This window comes from Puma concolor, chromosome A3 (genome assembly GCF_028749965.1).
Source record: "Puma concolor isolate L17-30 chromosome A3, mPumCon1.1.hap2, whole genome shotgun sequence".
In the NCBI taxonomy this organism is placed as follows: Eukaryota; Metazoa; Chordata; class Mammalia; order Carnivora; family Felidae; genus Puma; species Puma concolor.
This window is the reverse complement of record NC_141669.1, coordinates 24,280,999-24,307,782: the sequence shown is the minus strand read 5'-3', so window position 1 is coordinate 24,307,782 and position 26,784 is coordinate 24,280,999. Positions and strand designations below refer to the sequence as shown.

General features: G+C 41.6%; 1 protein-coding gene and 1 long non-coding RNA gene across 2 annotated transcripts in view; one reads left to right on the top strand and one right to left on the bottom strand.

Annotated features, from left to right (window-relative positions):
• Positions 1–26,784, top strand: part of ALK (ALK receptor tyrosine kinase) — a 684,520-nt gene that overhangs the window by 112,998 nt on the left and 544,738 nt on the right. The gene's annotated exons all lie outside the window — the stretch shown is intronic.
• Positions 11,561–15,483, bottom strand: LOC147582321 (uncharacterized). Its single transcript, XR_015248693.1, has 3 exons — positions 15,187–15,483; positions 11,969–12,099; positions 11,561–11,765 (listed from the first exon to the last, which is right to left on the bottom strand). It is a non-coding gene; the product is annotated as an uncharacterized LOC147582321 (long non-coding RNA).

Genomic DNA, 26,784 nt, shown 5'->3' with positions numbered 1-26,784 from the left:
AAATTGATGGAAAAGGAAAAGAAAATGAAAGCAATGTGACTAACTCTGTGGCTGCCATGTGATGCACCCCAAGGTTTGGGGGGGGGCAATTGACTCTTGGTTGTACATTTCTTGGCCTGAGAAGGAGGGACCGACTCCTTCTGAGAATCTTGGGACGCAGAGCTTTCGAGAAGTCATAGGGTTTCTCTGAGCTCCACATGCTTTTTGCATGAGGCCGACTTCCCTCCTCTCCTTCATAGGGGCCAGCAGCATGAGTGGAAATTACCAACCACATGTGCCTCTGTGGGCAAGTCATTTACTACTCCAGATGCAATGTCTTTATTCTCCAGACCCCAGTCACATTCATGACATCTTCATGAGCTGTGTCCTACCTGTGTAACATGTTCTACCATTGTTTCCCATTGGGCTAAGTTTTTATTTCAATAAATTTATTTTTAAAGAAGCTTTAGATCATTATAACAAATGGATATAAAAAATAGGTGAAAGAATAGGGACGCCTGGGTGGCTCAGTCAGTTAAGTGTCCAGTTCTTGGTTTCAGTTCAGGTCATGATCTCATGGTTTGTGGAATCAAGCCCCACATCAGGCTCTGCACTGACAGTACAGAACCTGCTTTGGATTCTCCCTTCCCTTGTCTCTCTGCCCCTCCCCTGCCCATGCTTTCTCTCTTTCTCTCTCTCTCAAAATAAATAAATAAAAAGACATTTAAAAAATAGGTGAAATAACAGATAAAATGAAAACCAAACAATGAGATGAAACTCCTGCTAGATGCTTTGGCCAAACATTGATGCTCCACCTGAAGCTTGTTCTCTTTTTGTTAAAAAGGGAGCTTGGCGAGTGCTTCAGAAATGTTAAAGATGTAGTAGCAGCCAACTAAAACTTTTTCTTTGAGGTACTCAGAAGAGTTAAAACGAGGGATCAAAACAGGAGTAACTTTCTCACAGTGTAATTTAATATTATTTAATAATCGTCCTTGGGTAATCTGTAGCATTTTCTGGACTATCTAATGTCTTATGTCATCCTAACGGTCGTATGAATCCTATACTTTAGGGAAAACCACACTAGGAATCTTCAGTTCCTTTCAACTCCAAATTTTTATTACTTCCATCTATTAGCCCTAATGATTGTCTAATTAACTATTTCTATTTCCACTTTCATGTCTACTGCTTGCTTACTGGGTGGTATTAAACTGGTATTTATTTGAACTGCCCACCTGGCACTTTGCACTTTCAAAAAACTTCCAGGTGCTAATTAAAAACCATTGACACTTAAACTCAGCAAATTACTGGAGTCTGGAAGCAGGCCAAGGAATGAATCCCTGAGAATCCCTCTGCCCACTGTTCCTGACACACATCGGGCCCTTGAGCACAGAGCCCTCCCTAGCAGAAGGAAGCCTCCCTGCTCCCCTCCTCAGGGCTGCCGCCATTCCAATGAGTAATGTTTGAGACAGATGCAAAATCGATAGCACTAGACGCACACTGCTCTGGTTATCCCCTATTCTTTTTCATTCAGCCTCCCTTGGCTTCCCTGGATGAGAGTCTGGGGAGAGATTCATCTCCTCCCTTGTTCCTTATTATATCAGTGTTGTAGCCACAGGGACAAGAGTGACGGATATTTCTGGGTTGTCAAGGGAGAGATAGGAGAGATGAGCTCTTTGTAGCACCTGACAACTCCCCATAAAGACCCAAAGTGCCGTTTGTGGATTTTAAAAAAATTAACGTTTTAATTGTCATTTCAATCTGCACAGATTGTAATCTTTGCTGAGGATCACTCCCGAGTGAAGTTTGAAAGTACTTTAGGTGGTTAAGTTGTCTGAGATCTCTTTAATGAACGTGCATGTGAGTGTATGTGTGTATCTATGTTTTCCCTGACAGCTGTCTAACACAGAATCATGGTCTTTTCTTTCAACACCCGTGTTTGTTCTTCTTACCACCATTTAACTTGGGACCTTCCTCCATGACTTTTTCTTTTAGTGTCCTGTCGCTTAGCCATGTAGAAATGGGTGTCCGTCCAAGTCTGGATACTCCCTGTGTGGTGGGGAGAGCTGTCATTAATCAGTTATTTCCCCATCTGACCTCCTTGTGTTGTTACCAGTTTCTCAACATTCCCTTGGAAAGCTTGAAGTCCTAACTTCTTTCTTTCTCTCCGTCCCAGATTTTTGGAAGCATCCACATTGCTCAGGTAGAAAATCTTGCTGGGTGAGTGCACAGGCATGGGAAGTCTGGCCTCAGCTGGCCCTCAGTCCTGCCCAGATTTTCAGCCACTGTGCCATTTCTGGGTAGATTTGCAGTTGCCCACATGGACTTGTAGCTCTTTCTCTCTAAGTTCCAATTGGATAACAGTAGGGTCTACAGCTCTCCTTCGTTTTGTTGGGGTGTCCCTACCTTTCTAACTCATCTTTTTCTGACCTATTCCTTTCTTTTTCTTCTACCTCATGGGTCCTTTTCCTTCCAATATATAACATTGTTAGTCTTTCTCATGTGCTATTAGGAAGCTAGTCTCAGGCCTTTGTCATTCGACACCCCTTCCCCTGATAGCAACCAGAATAGAAACAAAGCTTTAGGGCTTTTCATTCAACTCTCCCTGACTCTTGTCCTCACCCTTAAAACCTCCCTAAAGCACTCAGGTCTTTCCATTAGATACCATAGCTAGAAGAACATGGAAAAATATAATAGTGCATTGGAATTTTTATTATTTTATTTTATTTTATTTTATTTATTTTATTTTAAAGTTTATTTTGAGAGAGAGAGAGAGAGAGAGAGAGAGAGAGAGAGAGCACCAGCACGAGCAGGGGAGGGGCGTAGAGAGGAGACAGAGAATCCCAAGTGGGCTCCATGGTAAGCATGGAGCCCATGACCATGAGATCATGACCTGAGCTGATATCAAGAGACGGATGCTTAACCAACTGAGCCACCCATGTATGTGTGCATGCAGGGACACACACAGGACCCCTCCATTTCACCTCCTCATTTACATGTATGTGCCTTGTCCAATCCACTACACTCCTTGTAGATTGCGCTCTGTCCTCCTCAGCTGGTGTCTTTGTCTCCCTAACCTACCAATGTAAAGAGGGTGTCCAGATGAGTTGTGAAACAGGAGGTGAAGACAGGGACGGATGGGTGGGAGAAACTTGCAGCCTGGTACACATAAACAATGGCAGGAAAGGGTGGTGATAATGAGAAAAAGTGCTCCCTGGGGCTTATGCCTATGTATATAGGGTGCCTGTCTTATAGCCCTTGACATGTGTGAGGCCTCTTTGTTTGTTCTCTTAGCTGCTCCCCTCAATCACTCTGTGAGGTTGGGAGGTTGTTCCCATTTTAGAAGTGATAGATCTAAGAAGCAGAAAGAGTGGGAATATTCTGGAAGGCCAGGAGTGGGACCAATGGGCTGGCACCGCCACCCCCAGTCAGCACCTCAAACCCAATGCTGGTATGTGTCTAGAAAGTGGAAAGCAGCAGAGGTATAGTGGGCACCATGGGCCCTACCTCTGGGTAAGGAAGTTATTATTAGTCTAGTAAGCTCTCTGAACTTCTGTTGCCTTATCTGATGAATGCAGACACTCTTTCTGGCCTTACTTACCTCGCATGGTCACAGTAACAAGCTGCATATGAGGCGAGGGTATGAAAATTCTTTGTGACCAATAGAATGCTATGCAAACATAAGGCTTCAGGGACTAATTCATACCCTGCTTCCAGGCCTGCCCAATTCTCAGAGAACTCATCAGTTCCAAATGGAATGAAATGGCATCAAAGGGGACATAGCACTGGCTGCCCTGCCTTGAACCCCACCTGTGACCCATACTCACCTGTCTGTAGAGCCTAGGGCAGCAAACAGGTATCTTTAACATTCCTTTGGAAATGTGTCTGTAAATACAGTAGTTACCTCTTGAAGGATAAGATTTCTGTTCTGAAAATATTCTAACTGCTAACTTCACAGATAGGCAGTCTTTTACATTTTGTAATGCAGTAATGGGAAAAAAAAAGAGAGATTTAGTTTTTCTGGTTTGCCTCTGAGTATTGCCTAATTGTCTTGAAAAACAATTGACTTTCTGTTTCTTCCTCAGCTTCTAATACCAAGCATACATATATTATGTCTGCTAGCTTACTTATCTATTTACCATTGTTGCTTGGGGAAGGTTAATTTCCTCTCTAAGTTATTTGTTCCCTAAAAATGCCGCCATGAAGGGACACTGAGGCTTAGCCATATGCATGTGTAGGGAAATGGAGAGCTGTGTGATTTACTGAGTCACAGATCCACCAGACAGATTGGACCCCATCTCTCAACCCTCGACCTCCAGGTTTGGGATGCCATTATCTATCTGCATACCTGTCTTAAATCTACATTTCACTATGTAGACAACCTGAGACAATGTTTATTCTACATGAATAAATCAACCCTGGTGCAATTTATTTCTCTTAGTGGGATAAAAAGACAATTTCCAGATGATAGATCTAATCAAACCTACAGCAATCTGAATTAATGGCTAAGAAGGTGAAGACCAGCACCCTGACAGCCCACTGTTATTTTTCTCTCTAAACAGAGCAGAGACATTTAAATCTCTGTCTTCGATTTTCCACATCTTGACCATGAAGAATACCCCAAATATGCTAGTGGGGTAGTGGACTCGTGCAAACAACCAATTCCTGATTTAAGAAGTTAATAACCAGTTGCTTATCATTTAATTATTATTAAACAGCAAGTTGAATTCGAGCAAACAGCTTGCTTTTCTTGACTACATTCAGCTTTTCGATAATAGCTTGTGGGAGCTCCACCTCTTCTGGTCCATTCCCTGCCCAAGCCTGATGCCTGATGGCCTTAGTTGTTCAGAACCTCATGTTAGCAGAGTTGTGGCAGTGATAGATTTCTTTGGTCTGAATTATGTGGACAGTTGCCCAAATTGCCACTTTGTTTTGCTGGCATGGACACAGCCCATTGAGAGTGAGTATCTCCCTAAGTTTGTTCTAAACAAAGATTTGGCATTTAATAAAAGCAGTTCCTCACTTGCATTACAGTTCAAGCCATGTAAATAATTAAGAAAGAATTCCTTTGAATGCATCCTCAGTATTTTTTTAAATTCTATTATTTTTTTTGAAAGCCCTATTTAGGTTATTTGTGCCCTCAAGGGGAAACAGAGGGACTGGACTTAAGCCAGCATGTGTGGTTGGGGGTCAGCGTAGAGGAGATGGCTACAGTTGTCTAAAATATGTCTCGAGCTTCCTTTTGGTTTTCAACCTTTTCCTCCTTTGTTATTGTTACAAACCATAACTGCTAACCAAATAAATTAGTTTTATATTTTCTTTTCTTTTCCAGTAGAGGTACAGGGAATAGAGCAATGACCTAAAAACCATGTCAGCAGAGGGAGGGGGGAAAGCAAAGATACTGAATAACCTACCAACTTGATAATCCGTCCATGAATCAGCTACAGAGCATCTCCCCACCCCCGATGATAAGCAAGACCATGGAGTCACCTACTACAATCAATTGCTAAGCTTTCTTCTCTCATTTAATCTCCATACTTGACTGAGCTTAAGTGGCTGACTATTTTGGGAGACATGCGTGGGTTTCTTATGTGACTGAGCAAAACATATTTGATCTTAATTAGGTTTGGGAGATTTTATTTTGTTTTGTTTTGACATTTAAACCAAGTCAACATTTGAAGCAGAACTATTCTCTTTTATAGCATAGTTTACAGAATTAGAAGCAGGTTTTCTTTTGAAATCTATCATTATCATTATTATTGTTATTAATGCCATTCTAGATCTACGGGTTAGGAAGTTGTTAACTCTGTCATGTCCCAAACTGACCTGCCCTGCACCTGTATAGCAATGCTGGAATAGAAAGAATACTAATATCGGGGTTAAGTGACCCAAGGTCCCAGAGCTGACTCAATATATACCTGTGATTCCAGGCTGTGATTTATTGGTCTTGATTTTCTCAATATGAGATGATGAGTTACTGGAAGATTTCTAGAGACTCTTAACTTTAATGGTCTGTACACTCCCAGCAAATGGAGAGATGTATTTCTTTCCCCCCGGAAAAAAAGAAAGAAGGCAGGAAGAAAGAAAACACAAAATGAAAAAGTTAAGGGAAGAAAAGGAGGCAAAAACAAGGAACAGAGACCACTTTCTACTAGAGTGGCCGGGTGGCTCCCCTCATCCCCTGATCCTCTGAAGGTTGACCAGCAGCAGCATATACACAATGCACGATGCAGGCAAATCCTATATGTCTTGGAGCTGAATTCACAGTCATTAAAAGTAAATGAGAAAGCAGAATTGCTGCTGAGTATAGGTAGCGACATTTCAGTTTTGCTAGCTCTCTTGCTCTCTCTCTCTCTGTCTCTCTCTCTCTCTCTCTGTCTCTCTCTCTCTCTCTCTGTCTCTCTCTCTCTCTCTTTCTTTTAAACAAAAACAGTCTCTGGGACCAAGAGATAGATGACTAGTCATTGAGCTTAAAAAAATTCTATGTATTTTTCAAATTAGGTGCAATGAAGGGGAACTACAAATTGGGAAAGCAAATGGGTTATTGTTTCTCACATTTCTTGTTTTTTCTTTTTTTTCCCCCTCATTCTCTAGGTGGGAGACATTTCTCACACCATCCACTAGTTATTATATATGGTGTTCTTTTTCCACCATCCACTAGCTGGGAGGAGAGTCTCCCTGGGCTCTGTGTGCTTCTCTGGGTTAAGGGTTGCACTTGTCATCTGTGGGTTTAGGGGGACTTGGGGGAGCTGCTTTAGTACCTGTCCCTTCCTGGGGCAGGAGAGGCTGTGCATGCCTTCAGAGCTGTTCTGCTCCTCTCTGTGAGTAGGACCCTTCTGACCTAGATGAAGTTGGCCACTATATATGGGAGCCAACAACATGGACATTCCCAACTTTAAGGTTATGCTCTGTTCCCATATATCAGAGCTGTGAGTTGCATATATATACATATACACACACACACCATATATATGCTGTGAGTTAGCTCCCCAAATTGCCTTGTTCAGGACCTGGAGACCCTAAGCCCCGGGGAAGCTGTGGTTCTTTTCTTCTGCCTGCATTTCTTGGTTATGGGGTAGATTTGAGCCAAAAGGACTCTTCGGTCTCAAAGAGACAGATCTGCTGCTAAGTCCAATGTGAAGGAAATCTGAATGTCCTCAGGGCCCCCGGTCCTTCTGAAAGCTCTCCAGTTGCCAGCACTTCACACTGGAAGCTCTGGAGGGCTCTAATCTCAATGTTATTTGGCTGGGGGGTGGGAGGGGTGTTGTAACCAGTCTGCCCTCATTGGCTAGCTACTCCTAATAGGAATCCTGTTCTATAGCAACCTATTCTCTGTGTAGTCCTTCTCCCGTTTATGAAACCATGTTGGATTGCTTTTATAGAAGGCAGATATAAATAACAAATAAATTAAATGAATGAATTGCTCAGCTTTGCTTCCTGAGCCTCAGGAAATGCTGAGAATGGTGAAGATACACGCAAGGTTTATCGGTCTGCCCAGATGGAGGCTAAGGGCTGACTGAATCGAGGCCTTTCCTTCAGACAACATGGTAATAGCTAAACCTGAGTCTTTCTTCTCTGAGAAGTTGATTCTGGTATCTCTTAGCCGTGAAAGCCGTGCCCTACCTCTCACCCTTTTAGACTCCGTTCAGGTGTCCCTTCCTCTGAGGGATCTGTCCCTTCCGTGTTCCTCTCCACCCCTCACTTCTGAGCCCTGTGGGCATCCTCATTCTGGGCTGCCAGCATTCTCAGAGTATTGAACCCACCACAGAAAATACAGTTGTTACTTTGCATATTCACTTCCCCTATCTGGAGGCAAGGTCCTTATCCTCTTCTGCACCCTAATGATGCACATGCCTGGCACAGAGAACATGGTGAACACAGGTGTGCTGACTGAATAGATGAATATATTATATGCCGGCTGGCCCTAGCCACACCTGTCGCATCATGCCTTTTTGGGGCCCACTTTTGCATTTCTTGTTCAGTCAAATGGAATTTGTTGATGACAGTACAATAATATGTTCTTTGTCATTTTGAGGTCTTCTTTTATAATGAATTTTTATCTCTCTCTCTCCCCCCCTCCTTTTTTTTCAGTCTGGCCAACTATTCTCTATCTTTTAAGAAAAATACTAAGATTCTTAAAGTGATGCATGGTCATTCTTCCCAACTCATCTCTTCCCTATATTCCTATCCATTGAGAACAACTCAAATATCCTCCTTACTGCCTTGGCTGGATCTCAGTGGATCATTCAGAAGATTTTTTAAATGTTTTTAATTTAGGGGCACCTGGGTGACTCAGTCTGTTAAGTGTCCAACTCCTGATTTTGGCTCAAGTCATGATCTCATGGTTGTGGATTAAGCCCTGTGTCAGACTCCACGCTGAGCATAGAGACTGCTTTGAACTCTCTCTCTCTCTCTCTCTCTTTCTCCCTCCCTCCCTCCCTCTCCCTCTCTCCCTCTTTCCTCCTCTCCCTCTCTCTGCCCCTTCCCCACTTGCAGTCTCTCTCTCTCTCTCTCTCTCTCTCTCCCACCTCTCCCAAAAAATTTAAAAAAATGTTTTTAATTAGAAAAGAAGTTTCTGAACATGTTTCTTCTTTAGTTGAAAGACAAGTGAAGAGAAACAAATAGTATAGAGAAGATGCTATGGAAACTTTGTTGGTTTTGTTGTAATGTGGCTGGTGAGAAAAGTCACATCAAAAATGGTCAGATTTCAGACGTTTTAACATCCCCTCATCTCACTGTTTCCTTACAGTAGCTCTGTGAGGTAGGTGAAGAAAGTCTTTATAGTCCCATTTTGAAGGTGGTAAAACTGAAACTCAGAAGGGCTCAATGACTTACTCCAAGTTCTCATGGATACTGAGCTCAAAGGCAGTATCAAAGGACTAGAATCAAGGCTGCTGACTGAACACGGTGCTCCAGCCACTACACCAGGTGGCCTCCCCATGTTCTTCCTCTTTTTCTTTTCTTCCAGGAAAACTCTGTTGAAAGGTCAATATCCTTCTGTCTCTAGAACCAAGCTTTCTGTGCACATTCTCCTCAGGTGTGTTTGGGGGGTGGGGGGATAAGCCCCTCTACCTAAATGGGGTTTGAGGAATGAGTGGAGTTGTTTGCATTGTTATCATCCTTCATTTGGATATTTATAGAGGCATGGCAGTCTTTACATGTGGTGGCAATTTATAGAACATGGTTCTCACCTGTACTTCTCAAGAGCTTCACCATTCCTGAAATGCATGTGATAGTAACTTTGTGATACTGGGAGCAGAGAATTTTGTCATTTGTGATGGGAATACTAAACCCTGCATATTCTCTATCCAACACAGAATCTCTGTATGTCATGTATGAATTCTGACCAATAACTCTCTTTCCACGTTTTCCAGATGCAATAGAAAAGAATTCTAATTCCTTAGATTTCCTTTTAATGGTACTTATGTGGATAATCCTGCCCCTGTAAGTAAACCTATGGCTGAGAGCACTTGGCTGTCCCAAAATGAAGGGAAGCTGGTGAAGGTACTGATTTAATAATAAAGCACCCAAAATAATTTTATACATGCACACAGAAAGGGAATATTTGGCCATTTTGTAATTACCAAAGTGGTGGCCATTATTCTCCTTTTGGGTTTAGACTTCTGAGCTTGAATACTGATTTTATAGTAAAGGATACTGGTAGGTGTGGGAAACCGGTCTGCTCACCTTCACCATTCCTGATCAGTATTTGATGGCAACACCCATGCAGTGCTCACTCTTAAGATACCTGGTTGTTAACCCTCAGGCAGCTTTCCCTACCTGTAAGACTTGCTTACTTGCCAGAGAGATTCGAAGCTCATCACGGCACTGTCTTCTGCAGATGGTCCTACCCATTCATTTTTGCCTTTCCTTCCAACCCCTAGATGGCCAGGGCTGAAACCTTACTTGACCTAAACTCTTGAGCCAGTGACTGCATGAATAAGTAAGTCTGGTCCTTTGGTAAAAGTGAAACACTCCTCCATTGCTGTGTTCAAATTTAATTCAACAAGTTGGGCACCTACTTTGTGCATGGATATGGACATGAATAAGAAAGAGTCCTTGATCTTAAGAAGATTTAATATATAAATGTAGTAACTACTAACTAGAGACAATAGATTGGTGATTGGCAGTGGCAGAAGGTGGAGAGTGGGAGAAATGGATGGATTGTTTTTGTTGTTTAGTTTAAATAAATTAAGTAATTTATTTAAAAAAAAAAAAAAAGAATCTCTCCAGCTTCCAGCTAGCTCTCACTGTCTCCAGGATCCCTGCGCTCTCATGTCAGAAGTCTGACTGTAGCACTGGTGAGGCTTCTTGTAGGTACTCTGATCAACAATTCCAGTTGAGCCCAGCCTATCGGCTCTCCCTGCTGAGGCACAGAACATGTGAGGCCAACTGTCTTGGGTCCTCCAGACCAGCCCTTCTCCCAGCTGAAAACCACTTAGTGACATCTGTTAACAATTTGTGGAATAGAAGAATCAGCCTGCCTGAATTCATGACCAAAGTGATGAGACAGAAAAAAATGGTCATTGTTGTAATACAGTAAGTTTTGGGGTAGTTTGTTATGTGGCAATAGGTAGTGGATTGGATATACATAAGGTCAGGGATATGCAGGATTTCTGTGAGAGGTATTTTGAGGCAATATATGCTATATGGCATGCTCATTTTCACATTTATTCCAAATAGCCTTTTCTACATTGTTCCTGAAAGGAGGGTAGATACTAAAATGAGAGGAAATCATGGAAAGCAAGTAGCATGTAATAGATGAACCAAAAAAAAAAATTTAAGAGTAGACAAATAACTAGTCAGTACATAGGTTGTTCATTCATTCAATGAATATTTGGTGAGCACTTCTCTGCCAAGCGCTGTCCCAGGAATTTGGACTACAGTGATGAATGAGATAGACATGACCCCTGCCTTCAGGCGAGGACAGTCCGGAGGGAGAGACAGTCCAGAAAGGGAGAGAGACAGTTAAACAAGCAATGGTAGTAAGGAGTAATTAGTGATTTGATGGGGAAGGAGAGGGTGTTCTGGGATCTCATAGCCTGGGTGACTACTCTAATCAACTGAGTCTTAAGAGAGATTCAAAGGCAAGAAATCAAATATTATTGAGAATGTAGGGGCAGAGATCAGAGGATGCTTCAAAGATAAGCATTTGAAAAAAATTATCTGAAAGATTAGTGAATAGTGGCAGAAGAAGATCATTTTTGGCAGAGGGGAAGAGCATGAACAAAGGAAAGGAGGTTGGAAAGTAGAAAATATGCTCAATAAATACAGGGTTATCTGGACTGGTTAGAATATAGAGTGTAGGGGCGCCTGGGTGGCGCAGTCGGTTAAGCGTCCGACTTCAGCCAGGTCACGATCTCGCGGTCCGTGAATTTGAGCCCCGCGTCGGGCTCTGGGCTGATGGCTCAGAGCCTGGAGCCTGTTTCCGATTCTGTGTCTCCCTCTCTCTCTGCCCCTCGCCCGTTCATGCTCTGTCTCTCTCTGTCCCAAAAATAAATAAACGTTGAAAAAAAAAAAAAAAGAATATAGAGTGTATACCCAAATATGGAGACAGGATTATTAAAAGAAATTACTGAACAAATAATTTTTAAATTTTTACATTTATTCAAATCTAAAAGAAAAGTTGCTAGGATGGTATTCTGAATCTCCATATACACTTCTGTTACATTTTTCAATTATGTACATATATTCATAAGTGTGTATATATCTGTATATATAGTTTTGTTTTTGTTGTCATTGAACCATTTGATAGTAAGTTGTAAACATCATGACCCCATGTATATCTCCTAAAATCAAAAAAATAGGATTTTATTTGTTTTACATTCTTTATATTTATTCTTTTACATTAAAAAAAACTTATTAAAAGACAGCTCAATCACCCTTTCCTCCCCTCTGACATTCATTGCGGTCTGTTTCCACACCGCCCCTCACCAGCCCCAAATTTCCTTTAAGGTAGTTTCATCTCCACCTGCATCTTTCAGAGCCTTACACTGAACAGCTGCTGAATAGCCAGGTTGCTTGGAGAAAAGGAACAACTTTAAACAACTCCAAAGTCGTTCGCAGTCTCTGCTGGGTTTAAGCAGACGGGGCCATCTGTGCTTTCTGCTCATCTCTCAGGGCCTGAAAGAAAATATTCTATGAAGCCTAGGAGAAAATGACATAAAATGAATCCATTCTGCTGTCAGAGATCATAATGAAACTAGGGAAGAGGTACAAAATCAATTCATTCTTATTATAATTTTCAGATTGCCATCTTCCCGTTTGTTCAGATGTGGGTACGATGGCTCGAATTGGTCTTTGGAATATTTAAGGAGCTTTTTTAGTTCCTTAATATTGGCTTATCAGTTCCAGTAATTTTACCTCCCAGAGTGAAATTGGTTGCTAACATTTGGAGAAAATTCGTGCTGTATTTTTTTGTAAGTTTTGCTGATCATCACCCGCCAGGCTACAGTAAATGCACTTCTGGCTTATTAGGAAGACAGTTGTGGAGACTGGACGCTTTATCACAAAATTGCTGGTCATTCCAGGAGCTCTTCCCCAGCGGAAAGAGGCTTTGTGAATCATTTATCTATTTTTCTTCCTGCATAGTACCTTAGGTCTCCTGTTTAGAGGAAGTCTTCCCATTTGGCTTCCAGGAAAAAAGAGAAGAATCAGACATGCAACAAGTGATTCTTTTATTCCTCCTTTAAGGCTGTGTGTGGGCTTCACAGAGATGAGGAAGGATGAGAAGGGTAGAAAAAAGGTAGACTGAGCTTGAAGACCCAATTTAATTTTTCTTGTGTTGCACAGTAATAATTGGAATTTACATCTCTTCTGTTTATGAAATTATTATTTTAATCATATCTTAGTATATGAAATAATTATTAAAATTTTAATTATAAAAACAATAAATTGACTTTTGATAATTGAAATAATACAGAATGAAATAAATGTCCATAATTCTCCTTACCAAAAATAACTTCAGTTGACCCTTGAATAATGTGGGGGTCAGGACCACTTCTGCCTCCTGCTTTGTTGAAAATCCACATATAACTTTTGTTTCCCCCAAAACTAACTACCGATAGCCTACTGATGACTAGAAGCTTTACAGGTAACATAAACAATCATTAATACATATTTCGCATTTTATGTGTATTATTTCCTGTATTCTTACAATCATCTATAACTTAACTTTTTTGGTATTTCTATGCTATGCAGTTCATTTGTGTTTCTTCAGATGGTTATGAATCTCCAAAAAAATATATTTATTGAAAATATATTATTCCAATATATTTTTTGAAAATATATGCATATAACGGGACCCGTACAGTTCAAATCAGTGTTATTCAGGAGTCAATTGTACTTTTAACAATTAAATATATCCTGTAAGTCTTTACTTTGTGAGTTTTAAACAGTTGAAAATATATTACATGTAATATTTTGAAGATATTCCATTACATAAACATTACATAAACTCTTAATAAACATCTTTTTTAGAGGTGACATAAAAATAATGTATCTTGTGGATACCCATGATTTACTTTATCATTATTTATTTCAGGCAGTTAGTTTGCCTCCTAGTTGTTCTGATTTGTTTGGTTTTTCCTGAAAAGATTGGGGCAATGAAGATCCTTATGCAAAAAGCTTTTATGTGTATATCAGATCATTTTCTTGGGATAGGTTTCAGTAAGTTAAATTAATGGGTCAAAAGGTAGGCGCATTGTAAAGACTATCTATATTTGCCTTCAGAGAATTTTTGAAAATGCTCTGCTAGAACAATTTATACTCCCACTAGCAGTGCATAAGAATGCTTATCTCACTGAACACTTGTCAGAACTGAATGCTAGTTTAAAAAAATATATTTCAATCTAATAGGTAAAGAAAAAAATGCTATCTTCTTTTAAAATTCAATTTTTTGCTTACTAGTGAGTTTGAACAATTTTTCATGTTTGTTAGCAGTATGTATGTGTGTGAATTTTCAGTTAACGTCCACAGCCTTTTTTACCTACTGATAGTGTTTTTCTAAATTATTTGGGTGATATCAGGAGCAGCAACCCATGTGCATTTTACATTTTTCCTAGTTTAAAAGACTTTTAAATAATTTTTATGCAGTCTTAAAATTTCATGTAGTCAGATCTTTTCCCCTTTTCTTTTAATTTTTTTAGTACTTGTAATCTTAGAAAGTCCTCTCTTATTTAGAGATGCATAGAATACTATTTTGTATTTCCATTGAGTTTCATTATTATGAACTAGTGTGTTTTTTTATATAGTTATTTTACTTTATTCTATCTACCTTTTATTGAGGTAGATGATTCGAATTGAGGCTCTAAACGAACTTTTCCCCAGATAGCTAATCAGTGGCTCTAGCAGTATTTATTGGCTAATCCTACCCTTCCAACTCAACTGAGATGCTCCATTTGTCATGCATTAAATTCTTTTGTAGACCTGAGTCTGTTCCTGGAATCTCCATTCAGTTCCACTGATATTTTTTGTGTCAACACCACACTTTTTAAAAATTGAAACTTGATAAAATACCTTAATGTATGATAATAGAATCTCCCATCTCTCCATTGATTCTCTTTTTTTGAAAAAAAGGTTTAAAATCATTTTAAACTGTTTAACATAAGAATTGTAGAATCATTTTTTCCAAGTTCCAGAGAAAACCTGTTGGTGTTTGAGGTGGAATTTTAAAACCTATACATGAACCTAACTTTTCTCAAGATCCCAAGTTAATTTTTATTTCATCAGCTTATGTTATGATCGTAATTGGTGATTCTTAAACATATAACACTAAATACTGGTTTTCACATCACTTGGTGCCTCTGAATCACCCTGATTGTTTGGAGAGAATTCTGAAATTCTCATATTCCCTAGAATTTCAATTATTGATTGATCATTAATGACAGAGTCTGTCTCTGGGTCTACATTGGGAAAAACATAAAAACAAGTTGAATATAAGTAAATGAATGAATGAATGAGATTACAGATGGGCCATGAAAAACAAAAGATCTGGCTTACTAGCGGCCTTCGGTGCCATCTTGGCAGAGTGACTTTACTTGTAAATTACTGATATCAAGTCTGATGGTATCAACCAAATGGTTCCCCATGTGCAGTACAGAGATTGGAAACTAAATATTTATTTATTGAGCTATCCTAGACATTTTGCTAGGTACTTTTCATGTGTTATCTAATAGAAGAAAATAAGATAGAGGAAAGGAAAAGACTTACCCAGGTTATGGATGTTGTAAGCAGTGCAGCCAGGTACACATTCACTTTTCTTGGTCTTTAGGGTCTTTGCAATCCATTCATGTTCCTATAGCCTGTGTTTGGGTGGGTCTAATGTGTCAGTTCTTAAAGAAAGATTATTTCATAGGTTCCAATTTCAGTGTATCAGAAATAGCACAGATAGGAACATCTTAAAAACTGAGTCCCACTGATGATTCTTTTCTCTTGGAAAAGACCCAAAAGATTCATCTTTTGTCCCTATTATATGGAAATAGGTCTACAAAGACTTGGGCCACAAAGGAGTCTACTGATACGTGCTGGAGCACCAGAGGATTCTACATAGATTAAAGACCAGTCCATTTCAATTGTGATTGCATAGACATATCTCACGGAGACTTGACCTGGCATCCAGTCTTAACAAGAGCAGACCTGCTTTAATCTGCTTTCCACTTTGCCACTCTCCATCCAGGCAAGATAGTCTAATTATGGCAGATGCAGGGTTGTGAACTGTGGTTTACTCTTCCTTAAAAAAAATGACATTAATGTTGCTGTAATCATTCTTTAGCTGCATATATTAGAGATTCCTTCCCAAGAGCCCCAAACACTTTGCAAATATGATCTCATTAACCCACATGCCAACCCTTTGTGGTAGGTCAGCCGTCTTGGCGGCATTTGATAATTGAATTATGCAAAGAAAAAGTGGTCTTTTCAGAGCCGCCTGCCAGCAGGGGATGAGACCAAGATTAACAGGGAATCTTAAAACTATACAAGGCCCAGATATCACTTGGTCCAACATCCTCATTAAATAAACAAGAAACTGAGGCCCAAAGGGGTCATATGACTAAAATCCAGGGTTCTAAATAAGGGCTATATGTTATTATCACCTGGGAAACTAAAAATGTGTACTATTGTCCAGGATCCATCCCAGACCAGTTTGATCAGTTTAATCTCTGGGGCCTCCCTCCATCAATTTTAAAAGCTTTATAGATGGGGGCACCTGGGTGGCTCAGTTGGTTGAGTGTTTGACTTCAGCTCAGGTCATGATCTTACAGTTTGTGAGTTTGAGCCCCATATCGGGCTCTGTGCTGACAGTGCAGAGCCTGGAGCCCCCTTCGAGTTCTCTCTCTCTCTCTCTCTCTCTTTCTCTCTTTCTCTCTTTCTCTCTTTCTCTCTTTCTCTCTCTCTCTCTCTGTCTCCCCCCTTCCCCCTGCCACTCACACTCTGTCTCTCTCTCTCTAAATTAAATAAACATTAAAAAGATTAAGAAATAAAAGCTTTGTAGATGAAGGGATTAAGGAGCGCACTTGTTGTGATGAGCACTGGATATTGTACGAAAGTGAATCACTGTTGTATACCTGAAACTAATATTACACTGTATATTAACTAACTGGAATTTGAATAAAAACTTAAAAACAAAGTTGTTAGATGATTCGAAGAAGTAGCGTGAGTTGAGATTTAGCTGGACGAAGGCAAAACCAGAGGGAAGAATCTGCCTAATGCATTCTAGTATAAGGATCTGTCTGTCCATTGCTTCCTTTCGTCAGTCCAAGTCATACAGCTTGGCTTATGGCAGTTTTTGAGGTTTTAACAATCTAGGCTGGCATTTTTGAAACAGGAAATATTTATAGTAATTTCTTAGCTTTTCACTTCATTTCACCAGGAGAGGCACATTGCAAAACAGTAGCAACATGATGCCGAAGTAACTGTGTTATTCTGACACGCCAGTCAATCAACTAGTCAGTTCCCTGGACAAAATCAGTCAGATCAGTTGGTTGGCTGACTTAGCCATTTTAGATGGAGTGCTCTGCCTAGTTGTCTAAGTGTGGGCATTACTTTTATAGACATTGCTCTTTACAGGGAGATGTGATGATATATTCTTCATAGATTAGTTGCTATCATAAGCTCCGTTCTTGGAAGCACTGGGAAGTCTCAGCATTAGCCCTATAAAAGAAATGAAATCCTATCCTCTGAAACTATAAGGATTCGAGATTCAAGAGTTCATCACAGTGCCCATAGTGGGTGCTCAGTAAATGGTAGCAATTATTGTGTTCTTATTGCTTTGGGGTATTACAATGACCTAGACTCAAATTCAGTTTCAGCATAAACACACACACACACACACACACACACACACACACACACACACAGTGCCAGAATGGACTGTTTTTAGACTTAGCTATTTGCAAAACTTGGCAAAAGTTGAGATTAGGAGGAAGAAACAAGTCCATTAACTCCTTTACCTCCAGAAAAAAAACCCAGCAGGGCAGAAAGTGGCATTGGTGGGTAACAGAAACACAAAAATAGAAAGCTATGTCTGAAGAAGAAAGTGTGGTTACTTTTCTTAGCTTTACATCAGGTGCAGCTACAGTGCACTTCTTGGCTTTTGCTGCTTAGCCCTCTAGCTCCTGAAGCTAAATCTCCTTGACCCTGGAATCTGGGATCATTCCTGTCCCCCAGCTCAGTAGCTTTCCATGTCCTTTCAGTTTAATTATTTGTCGCAGTAAATCTAATTGACGTCGTGCCTGGACCTGTGCTCTGTTCCCAGTGACTCAAGTCTCACTTCGTTGCCTGTTAACCATCTCCTGTATCTTATTCAGGGACAGGGCCCTTGTGTATTTTCCTTTCTTATGAGGCCCTGAGTCCTGGTACAGCCTGTGACTTCTCCCAGGTGCAGGAATCCTGCCTTTGCATCACAACAAGCAATAAAAATGGAAACAATGTAACCAATGCTCCCAATGCCCAGGCAGGTTGTTGGGGATCGGTCTGGTTTCAGCAGCTAGACCTTTTACATCTCTTATGCACAATGTTATGCTAATTTGTCCCCTGGAACATCCCCTCATTGCCTGCTTCCCTTGACATTCAAACCCTTCTTGTCTCAAAACCTGTCGTGACAGGTGCTGTGGCTATGTGGCCAGGTCATGAACCATGTCACTGAGGCACTTGGCAAGTTATCACTAGGCTCCTTAATAGAAACAGCTGTTCTACCATCAGACAGCTGGATGAGCTAAGACAACTCTATTTCTTGTCCCTAAACACAGGTCACAGCCTGCAGACCAGGCACAGGCTACGATGCAGATCTCTCATCAACTGTAATCACTGCTTGCTTTCCAGAAACCTTCTCTTGCCTGCATGGAAATCCTTAATGTCTGCAGCAAATGAGGATGTGTTTCTATTTCCACAACTATGCTTACCTGTCTCACCTAACCACTGCTTTCACATACCAACAGTTTGAGTAAAGGTATAGATTCTCACTCACCTCACTTTCATGGGATTAGTATTTACTAATGAACACTAAAGAGGATCACTGGGCACTTGGATCCCATTTTTCCTTGGTGTGGGGTGTAGCTGTTCATTTAGTCCCCCCACCATTTCAGCATCATTTCCCTGCCTCTCCTTCAGAGAACCATTTAAATGGTCTCCCTTATGGATCCCACCCTACTCTCTTACAGCTCTGTTGTTACACTTGTGGCTCCCTCTCTCTAGAGTCCTCTTCCTGGCTAATTCTAACTCACCTTTCAAAACTCAACTCACATGCCAACTCCCCTGTAGCCTTCCCTGAGCTGTTCTCCATGCTCAGTACCTTTTGTGCGCATATTTCTTTGAGGTCTTTAAGGAGAAACCTGGGCATGATTTAGTTTCACATACGCGATGTGCACAGTGTGAACACAATCAGTGTTTGGTGAACAAAGGGAATCAATTTAAGTGAAAAGTAATAAACACAGGGCTTTGGATTGCCGTCTGTTTTTTTCTGGCTCATTTATGGGAAACTGTTAAGTGCCTTAAGGAATGAAACCCTCGTTGATTCATTTTTGCATCCTTCACCCAGCACCTAGCACTGTGTCTAGTACATAGTAGGTGCTAATACCTGTTTCCTAAATGAATGAACCATTGTCAGGTGGGTTACTGTGGTACCAGCGTGCCCTACCTAAAGTGATATTTGCTTGGGTTAGATTGATCCTGACATGGAATGTGAAATTGGACTTGAGACTTTTCTTTCTGTTGAGTGGGTTTCCATTCCCTCTGGAAAACTTGTGGGACAATCCTCGGTGCGTTTGTCTGTATAAACTCAAGAAGCAGAGGGAAGAAAGAGAAACTTCATTTACATCTAGTTGTTACCTGGACTTTGGTCTCCCACTACTAAAGCTATGAGTTCCTCCGTTCGAGGGGCTGTGTGTTATTTCCCTCAAGCTCTAATTTCCTAGCCCAGTGCCCCTGCACACAGTCAGTGCTTTAAGATGTTAACTGAATGAGTGACCACGTGGTGACCTCTACATTATTACATTATTCAGGTAGCCCTCCAACACCATCTCCTTAACACATTTTGGTTTAGCATCAATCATTATGGATGCCATTTCCTCTTTAGGCAAAGTTATTTGTTCATGTGCAACTTACCTGCCTTTGGATTGTTTTTGATAAAGAGTCCCTGATGGGCATGCTGATGCTTTAATAGATGGAATAAAGTGTTTCCATTTTCATATTGTTGGCAGCTAGCATTTGTGTTGGTTTATGGGTAGTGGTTAGGGCTGGGGGAGCAGCCCTTGTCCTTCTAGAGCTCTGTAGAAGTTTCAGATAATGGGAGAGAAAGAAATCAAAGATTGGATGGAAGAAGGGGAGAAAAACTCAGCGAGGCAAAGAAAATGAATATGAAAAAACTTCTCCAAAGGACGAAAAATCGGTAGAATTCATCATTAAAAAGAGGAGAATCAGTCATTCTCAGCATTACTTTATTTTCATTGTGTGTGTGAGTGAAAGCACAGGTGGAAATGACAATGGTGAATACCTTTTAAAAGGCACTTTATCTAGGAACAGTGAATAAGAAAGATGTTTAGTTCTAACCTTTCAGATGGGGTAAAAAAAGAATCTATCAACTGTAAAGCATTGTCCCCCAGGTGGATGAAATTCCTCTGAACGTTTCTTATGCTTCCTAATATCAAGGGAATGGAAGGTGAGGAGCAGTCAGAACCTGTAGGGTTGTGTCAATGGGGAACCAGGGTGGGGCCAGTGGTGGTTCACGGCTACAGTTCATACTAAAGCCTTTTTCCGGCTGCAAGATTCCTTTTCAGTCCCATCTGCTTTCTTTCTGGGTCTTAGCCTCGTGGCTGCACAAATTTGCATGCCTTGCTTCTTGCTTTACTCGTTTCCCCAAATCACATGGACTCAGACCTGTGTAACTCTCCTTTGTTATTGCAAGGCTGTGTGAAAGGTTGTGGACAAATGGAACTTTTGTAAATCTAATCATCTTTCAAATGTACTCGGGAGCTTTCTATTTAACAGAAGCCAGGCTTGAGTCTTGCACAAAATGAAAAAGACTTTAGCAATACCATTCACATACCAGTTTGTCTTTGCTGAGAGAGAATTTTTTTTAAATCTCCTATTTTCTTTTTCTTTTTTTTTTTTTTTCCAACGTTTATTTATTTTTTTTGGGACAGAGAGAGACAGAGCATGAATGGGGGAGGGGCAGAGAGAGAGGGAGACACAGAATCGGAAACAGGCTCCAGGCTCTGAGCCATCAGCCCAGAGCCTGACGCGGGGCTCGAACTCACGGACCGCGAGATCGTGACCTGGCTGAAGTCGGACGCTTAACTGACTGCGCCACCCAGGCGCCCCTAAATCTCCTATTTTCTTAAAGCTGAACCTGACTTTCCTGAAGCAATGACTCGGTGACCGCAGCCTGCAGGATGTTGAGGTGCTCCAATGAAACAGCTCTGATCTCTCCCTTCCCCTCACTTACTACCAGGAAGTGCCTGGGACAGAGCTGCCCCTTGCTTACTGGCACATGTGCACCCAGGTTTTCTGCAGTCATTGGAGGTAGGTAGTGCAGGTAGGGCCCGGTGCAGAGCCATGGGAGAAATTTGTGGTAGGAGTCTAGACCCTGCTCTCCAGATGTCTAAGTGAGTGCCTGTCCCTCCCAGTGGGATTCGTCCTGAAATGTGATACTTGTTGTCAGTGATTTAGGGCGTATCCCCCTTGATTCTTCCCTTCCACATTCACAACTGCTGATGGATGAAGTTGCTCCCCTCATGGATTTTTCAGAGATCCTCTACTTGAATTATACTTGACAAACTAAAGCAGAAGCAAGCGCTAGATCTCTTGCTAACCTACTGGGAGAATGGCTTAGGAGGCAGCATAACATAGTGGAAAGGCTGGCTTGGGTTCTTAGATTCAGTCCTGGTATAATTAATTATAAGCAGTGTGAACTTGGACCAGTTTCTTAACCTCTCTGAACCTTGGTTTCTTTTTCTGTAAAGCGGATATATTCATATCACCTCAGAAAGCTGTGGGTATTGAACAAAAATGTATCTACAGTAAGGTAGGTACTGAATAAATAGGAACTAATTGTTATCAGTTAACTAATCATTTCATTAGCATGAAAGTGGTCTTGAACTTATTTTTGTTTTATCCTCACCTCCCCACTTTGTCTACCCTTCCATTTTCTGTAACACTTCTCTTGTGGTTGCCTAAAGACATTTTCTATTTCCTATCTCCTTGCTCCCTCATTTCTTTCCCTTTCTCTCCGTTGCTTTCTCTCACATCTAATGTTATGGTATTGCCATTCTCTCTTCCATCTAAGAATCATAAAATCTCAAAGCTAAAATGGCCCTTGGAGATTCTTATATCCGGCTTCTATCACATGACACAACCAAAACCCAAAGAAATGGACATTTACACAAGGTCACCAGGTGGTAGAATCCTAGAAAACTCGAGGTGGATGCTCAGCCTACCTGCTCCCTTATGACTCTCTGTCCCTGGAGGGGGACCATATGAGGGATGTTTATCCCCATGGAACTTGGCAAGGACAGGGATAGATTATAGTTCTCAGGCTATCTAATGGATAGTGTTCTTCCTCTTTCCTTTCTAACCCCTTAAAGGCATTTTGTATTTCAAAGTTCTTTGATAAAACAGCTAAACTAGCTCATCTCCTGGGGCAGCAAAACTCAGCTAAGACGTCTCCTGAAATTCTCTTGCTGTTGGATTGGGGGTATTTAAGTTTTTTTTTTAAATTCTAAAAAAATCTACAGTTGCTCAGCATGGATAGTGCATCATGAATGAACAGTAGTGGGCCTTTGATCTAATTTTCATGTGTGTCTTCTTTCTTAATAATAAATGGGCTTTTGTTATGAGAAAGGTTGACACTTACTGAGTTTGCTTTTTATTGGTCCGTGGCGAGTTGGGAGCAGCTGAGAATGTGTTCTCTTTCTTAGTCGTATAGCAAAACTGTGACTTGACACATAATTGGACATTGTTGCTTAGCCCTTTCAATGTTCCAGGCATTGAAGAGAGAGAAAATTGTGTATTTTCCATTTGGGAGAATAGCATCCAAACTAAATGTCAGATGACAGTTTAGCATAGTGGTGCCTGATATGATCCATCACAAAGGAGAGAAGAACTATTGATTACGAGGCTGAAAAGAGAAAAACACATCCTGGAGAAAAAAGGTAGGAGAAAATGAGGAGCTTATAATATAGCAGCTGTCTTTAAGTCACTGCCTTTGAGTAATGACAAATGTCTTCTACTGGCTCAGATTTCTTTGAATCAGCCAGGAAATGGAGCCCAACACCTCTACCATCAAAGGCAGTAGGAGTGATGTTACAGAAAACTGTTGTGCGTAATGTTAATGTTGGGCAGAATTGCTCACACAACAGGACATCCATTTGGAATGTGGTCAGAGGGTACTTCCCAAAAGTCCTGAGAATGAGGACTGGGGGAGCAGAACTGACGTAAACACTCAAGAAGGCTCATTTGTGCTCTCAGAAAGGGTAGGTGAGAGGCAAAGGCACACTGAAGCCTGGCCCTGGGGAGTGATAATGGTGTTTGGAGTCTTTCACTTTTGTGCAGGTCACTGGTTCAGATCAAACTCTAACTGCAGGAAATTGTTACAGCTTGATGGCTGATGGGAAATTAGGTCCCAGCCTTCAGTTGGCTTCCTAAACGTATTCACTGTAATTGGCCTCACTTCCTGGAAGGCTGCTGAAGGCTGGGGAGGGCAACAGGTACAGAACTGTTCAGACTCCAAGAGGGGATTCTGTTGGGATTGGAGGGGGATAAATGCTAGGGAGGCACTGAGAGGAAAGGCCATTCAGAGAAGGGAGGAAAATGCTTGGCTCCTCTAGGCTCTGAACTTGTGAGGGTTGCAGGCGTCCTCAGGCCAGCCTTTAGGCAGACCAGTGTGGGGACATTGGACAGAGAGTTGGATTGAGTCCCATGAAGAAACTCACATCTTACCACCAGCATCTTTGCCTCCAGCTCCCTCCCACCCAATTCCAGAGTCTTGATCCAGTTTCTGGGCAGGGGAGCATGATCTGTGAGCTAGCTTCCTTATCCCTTGTTTAAACCTCCAGCCCTTCAGCTCTTAGTTTGCTGTAAAACTCAGGCTTCTGCCAAGCAAAAGCATTGGCTCTTGGAGTTCAACTGCTTTTTATTTTTTTCTTCTATTGTCATCCCTCTCCTGACACAGTGAATGGGGAGTGGGGTGGTGTGTCACTAGCTAAGAGGAAATATACAGGATGGAAAGCCCATCAGTTATTATGTCCAGCTGTCACCCTGCTCCATTTAATTTCATGTGTTTCTTTCAACACTTACCCTTTTCTTGGGCTTTTGAAGCCTCTGCCCAGTTAAGCCAGTGGATCTCCCAGTGGGTCCATCCACTTCCTGTCAAGAAGGAATTCTCCTTGTGGTTGTGGGCAATTCACAAATTCAAAAACCCTGTGAAGATCTATTTTGTAGAGTGAAATAGGGGACAGAGGAAAAGAGACAGAGGTTAGAACCTGTGGGAAACCTGGCAGGGTCTAATAATTTATGGCTTACAAACTTTTGGTCACAGGATGGGAGATGTGAGAGAAAAACTCAATATAGCTCATCACCCATCATAACAGGTAGTCAATGTCCCTTTTATGTAGGCGAGATAATTTATTTGTTTGCATATTTTAATGATTTTATGTCACTTTGAAAATGATGTTTTTAGAAAGTTTGCCTAGCGTGTTGACTGTATGGCTGCAGGCATGTTCTTTCTCCCCCTGGAGGTGGAGAGCCTGGTTTCTAACTTGGAAGGCCCACAGGAGGGTGGGGAAGCTGGTAGGCTAGAGCTTTCATTAGGCTTGGTAGGAACTCAGAGAGTGTTTTCCTTTTGTCTTTGAAACACAGGATTTGTGCAACAGCTTCAGTACTGGAGTAGAATTCTTTGAGAGAATGGCCCTGCTGAGGCAGAGGGTGGGATGGAAAACAAAGGTGGTGTTCTTAGGAACCACCTGTTGTATTTGCACTGTCTTGGAAGGAGGTGGGTGTGTTTTCGGTATTTGTGTGCAAGTTTCCCCCTCACTGTACCTTCAACTCCCTGGGGGCAGTGTCTGAATCATCTCTGTTCCCTTCATTCCTACCAGCTGCCAGACATGTGGTAGGTGCACCGAAAATACTTGTTAGGGATGAATAGGGAGAATGGAGCTTCGGTAGTTTTACCTTTTTTCTGAACCTGATACTTGGCTGCCATGGCACACTATCTACTCTGCTTTTCAAGTTACACTGAAGCACCCAGAAAGTCATCAAAGAACATTTTGCTGATGGGCGCCTGGGTGGCTCAATTGGTTGAGTCCTACTCTTGATGTTGGCTCAGGTCATGATCTCATTATGAGTTTGAGCCCTCCATCAGACTTCATGCTAAATGTGGCACCTGCTGGGGAGGTGAAGAGAGAAGAAGAACATTTTTCTGAGTAGGTGAGAAACAGTTCTTGAAAACTGGAACTTAGATCTGAGGGTCCAGGGTTCATGTCCCTGTTCAGGCACCAAAATCGAAACGAAACGAAACGAAACAAAACCAATACCAAGCAAAACATTGGAACTTAGGCTTCTGTGTGATGATAAGGCCAAAGCTCAGTCAACTGGAAGGATGCTGGGTGTATCTGGAGAACTTCCCACTTCTCAAACAATACAAGCTCTTCCTTGTGGCCTCTATTACCCTCTACAGTCCTGGGTGTTACCCTCTACAGTCCTGGGCTGTGCTAAAGAGGCCCATCAGCTTCAGCAGAGGGTGCTGCCCCCTGGAGGGGTGGGACAACCTCGGCTGTCCATGGATTAGTTTTCCCCACCTGCCTTCCTCCTGCGTGTTCTGGACCCCACGTGACCCTGTCATGTTGCATTTAGGCCCAATCAGTAGTCTTTTTAAATAAGATTTGCCCTTTGAAAAGCAGCCCTAAGCACTTTGCCTTCCTTTTATGTTTGAAAAGTTCAGTTTTGGTCTATGCTAAGTTCTAAAAATACCCACATGAGTGGGAGACCCAGGCTGTGCAGTTCAAAGTTGTTCCAGTAGGTCAGGGTCTCCAGGGCTTGGAGTAGCTCACTGGGGTGAATTGAGCACCTTCACACCTTCAGAGAGTGAGCTTCACCCCCGCAGAGTAGGAAAGCAAGCATTCTGTCACCTGGGAGTGTTAACTCCATGGAAGGCAGGAGGGCACCATGTCCTGGAAGTTGCTGAGATCCCTGTGTTGAAATGGCTGTGATTATGTCTTAAATTTTTTTTTTTTTTCGTTTTCAAGATGGATGTAGTGTGTAGGCAGTATTGATTCCAAGTCGATTGATGATCCTCAGTCTGTGTTTCTGAGTGTTCATGTGGAGATCAGGAGTCAATACCCATTGTCTTCAGGGCTGGAATGCTTGATACACAATTGAAGCTGGTTATTCTTAGCATTCCTGAGATCAAAATCCATAACTGAAAGACTATTTGCTGGGTGTAAGTGAAGTAATACACTTGTCCCCTTTACTGTTATTGTCCCAACGTGGATGGCGGAGGCCTATTCTCTGTTTTTATTCTGTGTCCTTGGAGAATAAAGGCACAGTGAGATACATGCTGTTCAAACACTAAGCTTTACACTCTGTTTATCTGATTCTTCTGTCTAATTAAAGTTACCTTTTACACTTGATTGGTTTTTAAAGCCCAGTATTTGGCAATTAAACCTTCTTTATTCTAACAACTGGGTGGCACTTTCCTGAGTGATTTAGCACATGATGTATTATCTGCAGAACCAAGAACTGGCTTCCTTGGAGAGCTTCTCTTGAAGAATTTCATGTCTGGGTGGCTGCTCTAAACACCCACCAAGGAATCTGCAGATAGAATTGTATGGATTAAACTCAGGAGTCCATAGAGCTGGTGTGGGGAGAACCTTGGCTTGAATTGGGAATCAGGAGACCCGATTTAATCCTCAAAGGTGCCATTCGTCTAAGGCTCCCTCAAGGTCTTCGAAGGTGCTCTTTATCCCTGTTTTTGGTCAAGCCGGAGAAGTGTGGCCGATGCTGGTGGAAAAGCTGGCCTGCCCCCACCATCACAGCAGACTCTTAGCCCTGTCAGCCTAGGCATGTGCTGGTTTACAGAGCTCTTGATCATGGGCAGGATGCTGGAGGATCTTGGGACACACAGAGCTTCTCAGTTGGACTTGTTAAGACATGAGGAGCCATTCATCTCCACTTGGTCCTTTTTTTTTTTTTTAATATATGAATTTTATTGTCAAATTGGTTTCCATAGAACACCCAGTGCTCATCCCAAAAGGTGCCCTCCTCAATTCCACTTGGTCCTTCTTGAGAGTCTAGTTAAAGCACGACAAATTTATGTCTTCT